General features: G+C 29.2%; 1 protein-coding gene and 2 non-coding genes across 4 annotated transcripts in view; 1 reads left to right on the top strand and 2 right to left on the bottom strand.

Moving 5' to 3' along the window:
* Positions 1–12433, bottom strand: part of LOC148307407 (uncharacterized) — a 133078-nt gene that overhangs the window by 54239 nt on the left and 66406 nt on the right. The window lies entirely within an intron of this gene.
* TRNAQ-UUG (transfer RNA glutamine (anticodon UUG)) lies at positions 1928–1999 on the bottom strand. Its single transcript has one exon. It is a non-coding gene; the product is annotated as a tRNA-Gln (tRNA).
* Positions 2172–2243, top strand: TRNAQ-CUG (transfer RNA glutamine (anticodon CUG)). The gene has a single exon. It is a non-coding gene; the product is annotated as a tRNA-Gln (tRNA).

The following is a 12433-nucleotide window of genomic DNA, read 5'->3' as shown; positions in this document are numbered from 1 at the left end:
TTTTTTTATTTTCCAAATCAAATTTAAAACAAAATGCCATTTTCAACGATACATTATTTATTATATAAATATTATGAAATAATGCTGTATATAAATATTTACCCTTTACTGCTTTATATTTTACATTTTGCCCTGTGTTTTCTTATTTGTTACTTTCTTATTTGTTTTTCAGTCTTGTTAACCTTAATCCCATGTCCCAAAACGAGTAATGGAAATTACTGATCGGGAGTATTATAATTGTATACGACTTATGTATGTTGTATGTTTAAATAAATAAATATGAATCACTAACACTACTGAACAACTTTTGAAGTGCATACTGCATTTTAACCGCTCGCTGCACCGATCACTTCCTTGCAGAAGTTTAGCCATTGAACTTGGTTCATTTAGGTCAAGAATAATAATATGCTTCACGGAGTCGCGTGAAAGGAATTTCGTTACAATAAGTGGAACAATGACCTCAGCGGGTGACCGATTCAAAACGTGTGCGAAAGACGAAAATACACTCCGCCTGACACTTCAAGCAATGTATCGAAATTTACCCAAACTATATTTATAAGTTATTGATGCATTAAATCTCTGGATTTTATTTTAAAAAAAAATTATAAAACGAAGACGATTATTGAGTCTATTTTATTTAAAACATAACAAAAATCTGTTAAAAACTTATTCCTTGATATGTTTCTTATTTTCAACTATCATTGTTGTGTCAATTTTCAAGATTTTTCGTATAATTATGGCGTGTTTTACATTTTAATAAAATAAAACTATTTTTATTTCATTTTAGGTGTGAGATAAAACATCAATGTTTTTTTTTCAAATGAAGGAAGATGGAAGTCTGAGCATGCCGCGGCTTACGACCTGGCTTTTGGATGGCTTAAGTGACCCGTTCACCTTTCTGCCCATTCTAATGTAGATTAGAAATAGAAAAACGTTAATACATATGTATAAATTATTAGGACTTTTTGTTAAATCCAACTTTCAAACTGATGTGTCTTGAACGAATGAATTCATTGGAACGGTGATTAATGATTATTTTCCAAATTTCCACGTGTTACAGAAAATCTCATTGAATATTTAACATTTTTACCGGGTTTTAGCACACGGGTTACTTTATTAGGGAAAAATAACAGTAAACCGGTTAGAGGGTTATTCGAAAAATCATATATTTTCTATTAAACTGTAAACTTTTTAGAGCTTTGCTGAATACGCACGTAATATATTATGAACGTGTATGTACACTCATATGTGATTGGATTGACAACATAATATCGGGTTTCGATATTGTACTTTTAACGTATGATATTTCATTAATGAATTAATAATTAACATCATACCAGCCCATGTAAAGCCAAAATGATAATAATAAATCATTTATATGACCGCAACAGTGATTGAATGTGGAATAAACAACTAAACATCACTATTTTACCATAGAATCCTCAACATTGATAATGTGAGCTGAAAAGTGAGGAAGAAAATATAATACAGAAACTATATTTTCAAACACAAAACTGTATTTTCTATAAACAACTATACCCGTGAAAATTTTAGCCAATTGTTATATTTGTTTAAAACATATTTTTTCCAGTTACTCTCCGTATTTATGAAAATATTTTTAAGCCGTGGATAAATGGTAGAAATGAATAAGAAAATGGATAAATGATAGATATGAATAACAATAATAGTAAATGAGTTAAAACAACATCTCGGTGTTTTAATCATCAAATTTCTCAAAATAAACAACATTTTTCAAATCACTAAACATATACATACAATATTGATGAAAAAAACTTGGGAAAAAAGAAAATATCTTTAAAAAAAGTATGTTTAAAATGTAATTTTTACAATGAAATAACATTTTTAATTCAGGACATCGCATTATATTTTCAGTCAGAAAAATAAAATAAATAAAAATATTGTACCAAAGTTCCACCGAGATTTGAACTCGGATCGCTGGATTCAAAGTCCAGAGTGCTAACCATTACACCATGGAACCGACGACTAGACCTTACAAGAGATGAAGTGTGAATCCTCTTATCTCGCGCCACTCTCATTAAATATTACTTTCTAAAATACAAGTACAAAATGATACAGCGGTCGTAAATTATGCCGATCGTTGAAAATTACCAAGCGAATATTGTTATCAAAATATGACGGTGGACGTCGGAGGTTCCATGGTGTAACGGTTAGCACTCTGGACTCTGAATCCAGCGATCCGAGTTCAAATCTCGGTGGGACCTGAATTTTGTTTTTATATAGTAAATTGACCTCAATTATTAAAAACTAAATAAAAATGAAAAGGACTTCACTTTAATGACTTCATCCATAAAAGATAGTCCCTTCTATAATATGTAATTAATACTAGTAATATAATGAATAAGTAAATATAATATAAGTCTTCATGGGATTCGTACCCAAGTTACACAAAGGCTTGCAAGAGTCTGAGTATACGACCGTTATTATACTAACGATTGCTGTTCTTCTTTTCCTACATACTACTTCTACTCCATTACCTTTCCCATATAGTATAAATGTCCTTAACTCTGAGTTTCTACATTTTGTCTGATAGAATTTTGAAAGATAAAAATACTGAAAAGAAATTAATACGAAAAATAATAAACTGTTGAAACATTTTGAAACAATAAAAATAATAATAAACCCAGAATTAACAATGACTGAAGCCTATTGTCTATGTCCCCGCTGATAAAAAAAAAAAAAATAAGAAAAAAAAAAATTAAGAAACAGCTCCTAGGTTTTCATCCTTCAACGTTCCAAGGACACAACTCACAAAATTTAGAGTTAAATTCACATACGGTATTTGAAAATGATGCAGAATGCATCGAAACACGTGCCATAATAGATTTTAAGAAAAAGTGGTTTTTATAATTTGATATTCAAGTAAATTAAAAAATTAAATTAAATGGGTAAATCTCACATACTAATATAAGAGTTTCTGCTTAATAAAAAAGCTTCTTTACATCTCACCAATAGATGTCTCTAGTGAAGTTCTAGTGATTCAAGAACAAAGTTTCTAAATTGGTTCATATATATAGAACTTCCAAGAATTTGAGTAGTGTGGTTGTCAATAATGGGTAGAATTGGTGAATGTTACACGTGTGTAAAGTGATCACTTAAACCAGCCTATGACGGTCGTAAGCCCCGTAAATGCCCAGACTTCCATATTCTTCTTCATCTTTGATGAGATGTCAAAAAATAATATGAAAATAACTCCTGTAATTGGAGATAATCCAGATTTTGTGAACAAGTATTTGGACACACTCAAAATGTTGTAAATGGGTAAATATATGAATTTGTAAAGGTAAATTATGTGTAAATGAACTTACTAATCAACTAAACGTAATAAATCCCATTAATCCCCTTGTATTTAAAAAAAATATGTAAAAAGTTTAAATAAAAAATAATCTGTCACTGGCTAGAATACTCATGAAGGGTGAAAGGGAAGAAGAAGAAGAGAGACTCTGATGGGGACAATTTCTGTTCATTTCCTTTTACGTCCGAGGTTCAATTAAGTTAGAGGGTCAGAAAAATGCGCCCGAAATATGTCGGACGGGAATGCAACCGGGACTAATTATTCCTCCCTGCATTCCCCGATCGGCGAACAGATACCAGTGGGAGAGTCAGATCCTTCAACTCCTCACAAAATGAAGTCCTGTTTCTGCACAACAGGTGCTTGAAGCAGATACTGAATCGAAAATTGCGATTTCTTCCGTGAGGGGTTTTTTATTAATCATTACTATAAAAAATAAGAAATGGTTGAGAAATATTTATTTACATGACATTAATTTAATTTTTTAATGAAATTGTGTTATTATGAACTGACATATCGTAGTCATATAGGAAAAAAGTGACCAAGTGCATTTTTTACAAAAATGTGATCATTGACTATTTGATATCTTACTAGCTTAATATTGCCCTGAAAAAATCCTAAAGGATTTTAAACTTGGAAGTATAATATATTGACTTGTTAAAAATGACTAACTGCATTGATGTTTATTTTCTTCACAAGCAAAAGTGATTTAAAAGGCCCTCCTGAACATTTTACGTTTTGTCAGTTGGTCACTTTCTCCTATACGACTACGATATAGGTATATTTTCAAGTAAATATGATGAATAATGAAAAAATGAAAAATAGTCTTAAAAAATCTTTTAAATGCAAAATATTTTCAACTTGATATTTCTTCGGAACTCAAGTTATCTCAAATACCCAACTTTTTTACTACGGGTCCACCAACGAATACACCAATGAAATACCAACTGATGAATTGAAATAAAATCAACTTTAATCTTTTTTACGTTATTTTATCATAATATTTTTGTACTTCTTACGAATGCTCTGTAATTTATTATACTTTGGCTAGAGTTTTCTTTATCACTATTTGTTTGAAATAATGTTGTCGCCATGTAATCTCATAATAGTATAATTTACATATTTATTTGATAGTGGTGTGAAATAGTTTACAATATATCTCTATAACAATTAAGTTATCTCAAAATACTAATTCATAGATTGATAACGTAATCATATTAATTTACGATCTTAATACATTTTAAAGAATCAATTACATATATATGTGTAGGTACATCTACTAATTATTTATTAAATACATTTGAATCTTCGGATTTTTATTATTAAATTCATAGCTTGAATAAAATGTATTACGATACAGTCTAATAATATATATTTTTAGTTTTTTTTGTTGAAATTTTTTATACTTTTATTTTGTTATCAAGTTATGATAATGCCTGGGGAGGTATTATTTTTATAGTGTTCTGGATGGTCAAGCAATAAAATCAAAACGATCCGATACTGAGAAGTATACCATAATATACATGTTTTTATACATACATACATATGTTCATAAAGAGTGGAGGAACATATCGCCCACTCCTTTCAAGAACGTCATAAATAAAAAATCGTCAATTTTCAGTCGTGCATGTTTTCGGAATGCCCAGAAAATGTACTATATCCCAGCAAAAGAGGCATATTTTTAACTTAAAATTTACCCTCTACAGGGCAGAAAGTATTGTTTTTGCATTCTAAGAAAAAGGTATTGTTTAATTATTTTTTTAAACATACTAAATATTTTTCAAATGCAGAAAAAATCTTCAGGTTTTACCTAAAAAAAATTGTTGCACAGTAAAAAGTTAAATAAGTGGCTTGATATTTTTTTTAAAAATATTGTTTTATATTTTTAAACTTTAAAAACGTTCTCCTGAAAAATCAAGTTTTTTTTATTTATGACGTTCTTGAAAGGAGTGAGCGATATACTATATTATTTATTGATTCGGCATTAACTTTGTGGAATGACATGATTATTTTATTAAAATTAAACACTTGAATATACCACTTTATCGAGTTTTATTTTTATTTACGACTAGTTTTGAAAACGACAGATGTTTTCATCTTCTGGTACAAATTAAAACTAATAATTTCAATTAAATTTAATTTTAATTTGTACCAGAAGATGAAAACATCTGTCGTTTTCGAAACTAGTCGTAAATAAAAATAAAACTCGATGAAGTGGCATATTCAAGTGTTTAATTTTAATAAAATTACATATACTATAATCAACAAATACTTTAATAGGTAGCTAGTTTTTGTTTGTTTTCGTGAAATATTCATATGATTCGAGAGAACCAATGGTATGTCTATAAAACAGTTTTTGAAGTGAATCTTTTTAGACAGCGATGCGATAATCGATAATTGGACAAAAATTATGGATGAAATTTCAAGGATGCGTCACGTTTATAAAAAGCACATTTCGTTACGTGAGAGAGAAGAAAGATATAAAGTAGAGAAAAAGAGAAAGTGAGCTAAACATATGTATATAAAGGGATCGATGTATAGACAACAATCCAAAGCGATATAATAAGGTAGTGTCACGCGTGAACAGTGAGGTATCACACGTTGTGTAAGTAATATTTATCACTGTGTTTAAACAAACCCAAGGAATCAATAACCAAGTCTGGAAAAATCATAAATGCATTTTTGACTCGATATGTCGAATCCCAGAAAAATATCTCATATTTAAGTTATCACGAACAAAGATAGATATCACGAACGAAGAAAAATATCTCATATTATTATTATCAGTATTACCAATTGGATCATCAATCAATGACAGAATGTAAATATTGAATAAACATGATATTTATTTGTATTGTTTTATTTGTTTTAAGATATTGCCTCTTTATTTTCTGAATCCCTCTCCTTCTTTTATTTTCATAAAAGTTTCACTTCTATCACGTGTGCGGTTTTTAAAGTATTCTTGTAAACATCTCATCTTCTATGTTGCACGTACTGTTAAAAAAACATTATAAATAATTCTGGTAAACATCTTAGATACAAACACGTATGTACGCTTTGCAATGTCTATCAAAATATACCGTAGAACGGGGCTACTTGAACTTTGTTGTGTTACTTGAGCCCAGTCCAATTTTTTTTTATTTAGATCATGGTATCGTGACAATAAGTGTCACCTGTCAGGGAAACAATGAATCATGTCGATACGTTCATTATATATATATATATATATATATATATATATATATATATATATATATATATATATATATATATATATATATATATATATATATATATATGTATGTATATATATATGTATATATATATATATATATATATATATATATATATATATATATATATATATATATATATATATATATGTATATATATATATAAGACCCTTATCCAGTGTTATCTTGATCGTTTATACATGAAGGAAAGGTGATCAGCCCTCCGCTTCAGGTACCAGTCCATGGTAATTTTGTATAAATATTAAAGTGAAAAAATCACTAATATTTATTTTACCCCCCTTGGGAATCAAACCCGGGACCTCCAGAACGGTAGCCGAGCGTGCTGACCATTACACTACGGAGGCGGACAATTATTGTAGACCAAATACATATTTTTTTTGTACTGGGCTCAAGTAACACATCAAAGTTCAAGTAGCCCCGTTCTACGGTAGTAATTTTTTGTAGATATTTATGTTTTTATTAAAACGACCATAATTCGATTTGAGTATGTGTTTTTCAAAGGAATAATTGAGCGATGAAATACGCGTTTTTAATTGATATTACCTTGCAATTATCGGGACTTGATTATTAAATTGCGTGGCTAAAGTTTCGTGTGTCATTAACACCTGATACACGACGCCTCGGGCCAACCCGAGATTGATTTAGCTTCCAAAACATTAATATTATAAATTTATAAGGATCGTGATGTTCAAAGTCCTTTTAATGCTCACTTGCGGAGAACACAAAAGGATCAGCACTAGGTAGGTACTTATTTCGTTATTCGTATATGTTTTTATTGTATCGTATTATATTGTGTTAAAAAAAAACTCAAAAATTCAACACGAGTTCAAGATCCTTCTTTAAGGTGGGGTGAGTATCCAAGGTCATTATTTGAAGATCACCAGGAAAAGTGATCTAAATGTATATATATATATATATATATATATATATATATATATATATATATATATATATATATATATATATATATATTATATATATATATATATATATATATATATATATATATATATATATATATATATATATATATATATATATATATATATATATATATATATATATATATATATATATATATATATATATATATATATATATATATATATATATATATATATATATATATATATATATTTATATATTTTTCTTTAATTTTGTAATTGAATGTGATCCATCGATAAATCAGCGTACGACAGAGAAAAACTAAGATGGCGGTGTTACGTCAGTTTTGAGAAAGACTTAAACTAAAACTTAAGTATCATTTCTTTGTTGTACAGAGAAACACGAGTATTTTGAGTCTAATATTTTAATGCTTATAAAAATAACATCTCAAACGAGAAAAAAAGAAAATTCGATATAAATGTGACTGAATTTCTGAACATGTTGGTTTATTAGAAAAAACTGCGTCTTTTTGTTTTATTCTTTATCAGTGATTTTATGGATTCGTTTATTCTCTCAAGGTCTTTATCTAAAAAATTATACAATAGGTCCATCTTGCAACATGTCGCCCATTGCCTCTTGAGTCTTGGTGCGCGATCCATGATATCAGGTTCTGGTTATGTTGCTAATTTCTTCATTTTTTATTTTATTTCTAAGGCTTAACTATGCATGGATCTTTCCATGTATAGCTGTGTGCATTTGAGCTTCTATACGTTTCTTTTTGTCAGAACCATAGTCTCTAGTGCATATGTATTCACTGGGAATATGCAGGGATACGGAAAATGCCTATATCCACCAGTGGAGGAGAAAAGGCTAAAGAAGAAAGGTCTTCTTCTGGACCCTATCCGCACGCATTTGGTGTCAAAAATGTATTTTTCTTATATTTGAAAAAAAAATACGTAAGAATCTACAAATCAACTCATCCTATATAAGTATATAATATATTTTTGATAACTACAAATCGGTAATTTTAGCTTTATATTTTAAATATATTCAATTTTTCCTTAAATGCTGTGTAATATTTTTATTCAAATTTGGGAAATTATAATATTATCACGTGCCGCGTAAAATATTCCCTGTTTCTCTAAATGTCGGACGTTAAACACAATAAAATGACTCGTGCGTGAATACAAACCCAGCTCCGATAGAAGATGTGCACAAAGCGGAAAATTGGAACATTTATTTAGGTGAGGTCAGTTAAAAACAGAAGCTAACATTACTCGTTCCAGATAATGAATAAATTACTGAAATATAACTCGTAAAAAACCGGCTAATATTGCTGAAAAAAAACTTCGAATAATTTTCTATCACAATGAGGTACATGTGCCAATTTTAGTCAAAAACATTTATTTAAATTATAAAAAATACTACTAAGAGCACTTCACTATAGTGTCAAAACACTTTTTAAGTCGAAAAGGGTACTCATTCAAATCAATTCATTATTAAAACATTATTAATATTATTTATTATTTTACAGCACACTTAAAATATATGACCTCAAAGGACTCGTGTATTGCGTGCTCTCTTAAAGAGATACAGGCATTGCCATCAGAGCTGGCCTAGCAAGTCACTCCGTATACAAGCACTATGCCCTACAGACGTTTTCATCAGAGTTGATCCTAATCATCTCTGATGGAAACGTCTGTAGCTCATTACCAAAAGATTTTGCATCTATATTTTTGGAATAATAAATAAGGCAGTTTTGTAAATGTATTTTCGTTAATGCTTCCATAAAAGGCATACATATTTCAATAGGAATAAGAAAAATCATATTTTAAAAATGAAACCAAATTCTTCCTACAGAAATAAAAAAATTTAAGACATTAAAATGCTAAAAAATAAATAAAATTCCCTATATATGTATGTACATGTTGATAGAAAAAAAAACACATCAGACACAAAATTAATTATGTCACTCACAAACAAATACAATAAATAATAAGTGTAAGTCCCTCTCCAAACAGAAGAACTTAGTCTCTGTATTGGAGAGAACTGCGAAAATAATTTTAATATTGTTAAGTAGAGATGTTTAGAAAATGAATTAAATTCCAAAAAACTCTTGTAACTCTATCAAATAAAAAAAAAGATTTTTTTTCTCTCTATTTTGTACATTAAAAGCATCGATATCCTTGTAGTGTGGTAATAAAACACTCTCCTTATCATCCACTGTTCACACTTAAAATACATTTATTTTTTGCTCATTCATAATTTTTTTAAATGATTAAAGCATTGAAAGTATCACACATGTAGCCCATTGTTATTATCTGGGTGGTCCAGTGCGCCATATTTTCAGATTCATACGAATCGCACAGCCATAACCGACGTACTTTAATTGAATCGTTACCGATCTGTCGGATGACAGGAATCCTTCCGCCGAATGCGACCATCCGACGGAGTCCAGGATGCCAGGAGTCTCTGGACAAAGGATAACGTTTCCCCGAACGCGAAGGGATAATTGTTTCGGCAGCCTATGGGACTAAATTGGCATAAAAAGACTTCCAAGAATGATACAGAAAAATGTACCGTGCGATTTTAATTATTTATTCAATTCTTTAGTCAACAAAGTAACTTCGAATTCTTCTCATCCTAATTAAATACAAAAATAATTAGAAAGTTCTTTGGATTCCGCGATGTCATTAGTGCGAGGATAGCGTATCTGCGAGTATACAAAACGCGCACTCCTTTCAAGAACGTCATAAATCAAAAATCGTCAATTTTCAGTTGTGCATGTTTTCGGAATGCCAAGAAAATGTACTATATCCCAACAAAAGAGAAATATTTTTAACTTAATATTTACCCGCTACAGGGCAAAAAATGTTGTTTTTGCATTTTGAAAAAAAGGTATTATTTAAATTTTTTTTTAAATAAACTGAATATTTTTCAAATGGACAAAAAACCTTCAGGTTTTACCTAAAAAGATCTGTTACACAGTAAAAAGTTCAATAAGTGGCTTGATATTTATTTTTAATACATTGTGTTATACTTTTAAACTTTAAAAACGTTTTCCTGAAAAATCAAGTTTTTTGATTTATGACGTTCTTGAAAGGAGTGAGCGAAAAGTGGTCCTGTTTTATAACAAAATCATCATGATAGCTATGAATCTTGGGATGAATAAAAAACTTGTATTAAAACGACCAATAAATTGCTTTGTTTTCACATTATTATTATAATTACAGTAAAAATTTAATATAACGGACGAATTAGGGGGAGGGGGTGTCCTTTAAAGCCGAAAGTCCGTTATTTAAAAATAGTATTTAAAACAACGATTTAGTTTATTTTATGTTATCAAGTTTATGTAAATTGTTATAGCTCTATTGAGTTATATATTTTTGAGAATTAAAAAGATTTTATCATTATTATTTTATTTAAATTAACATCATAAAGATTGTTTTATTGAACTTCATATAAAAAAAAATAGTTTTAATTTTTAGCATTGTTTTTCTGTTCTATCACTCAACGGATGAAAAAAGAATATTGCCGGATTAAAAATTTGAAAAATTACGATATTACTTCATTGTTGAAATATAATCCGACAAATATATAATTCTTTCAAGGTTGATAGAAGATACAACCTTGACATCTGTCTCGGCCGGTATTATACTAATCATATGACCTACACATACACGATATTTGCAAACCATATGTATATTTTGTAGAAGTAAACAATAGCTTAATGCACATTTTCCTAAATGCGTATATTCCTGCACTGATGAATAAAATTACCATAAATAAATTAACAGTATGCAATAAAACATCCTTTGTCGTCAACAATTTTTTTAAATTGTAATATCTTTACTTTTTTTATTACCAAATATTCAATTTTTCACCCTACGGATGACATGTCAATATCGTAGTCATACAGGAGAAAGTGACCAAGTGAATTTGTTTTTAAAAAAACGTGATTGTTGACTATTTGATATCTTACTAGCTTTAATATTGCCCTGAAAAAATCCCAACGTGATTTTAAACTCGGAAGTATAATATATTGACTTGTTGAAAATGAAAAACTGCATTGATGTTCATTATCTTGCCAACCAAAAGTGACTTAAATGGCCCTCGTGAACATTTTACGTTTTGTAAGTTGGTCACTTTCTCCTGTATGACTACGATATGTATTATATATAGGTTCCGCAATTGAGATTTGATTTGATTTATCGAAAGGAATCCAATAACAGCGGACATAATGGTGAACGTTACACAAGTATATAAACTGATTACTCAAGCCAGCCAAATGCCAGGTCGTAAGTCCTCGGATTTTCAGACTTCCATCTTCTTTCGTATAAAAACGATAGATGCTCCGTCTCAGTTCAGACACCTTTAATAAATATTGATATATCATCCGTAGTGTGAATAAACCACAAATAATAATAAAAATTTATAATTATAGAAAAAATTATATAAAATCAAGGTGTTCAACCCCTGCCTTGTTGTGTATATAACATATCGCTCACTCCTTTCAACAACGTCATAGATAAAAAAAACGTTAATTTTCAATTGTGCATGTTTTAGGAATTCCCAGAAATGTACTATATCCCAGCAAAAAAGGCATATTTTTTACTTTATATTTCCTCGCTACAGGGCAGAAAGTGTTGTTTTTGCATTTTGAAGAAAAGGTATTGTTTAATAATTTTTTTTAAAATACCAAATATTTTTCAAATGGAGTAAAAACCTTCAGGTTTTACCTAAAAAGATCTGTTGCACAGTAAAAAGTTCAATAAGTGGCTTGATATTTATTTTTAATACATTTCATGGTATTCTTAAACTTTAAAAACGATCTCCAGAAAGAAAGTTTTTTGATATATGACATTCTTGAAAGGATTGAGCGATATAATAGTGTATATAACATATAATTTTCTAGCCTTCTACTAGTTAAATGAATTCGATAACGATGAAACCCGGTCACTGG

The sequence above is a fragment of the Brachycentrus maculatus genome, unplaced genomic scaffold, assembly GCF_059751285.1.
Source record: "Brachycentrus maculatus isolate JH-2025_06_01 unplaced genomic scaffold, ASM5975128v1 h1tg000199l, whole genome shotgun sequence".
NCBI classification, from domain to species: Eukaryota; Metazoa; Arthropoda; class Insecta; order Trichoptera; family Brachycentridae; genus Brachycentrus; species Brachycentrus maculatus.
This window is presented reverse-complemented; position numbering and strand designations above follow the sequence as displayed.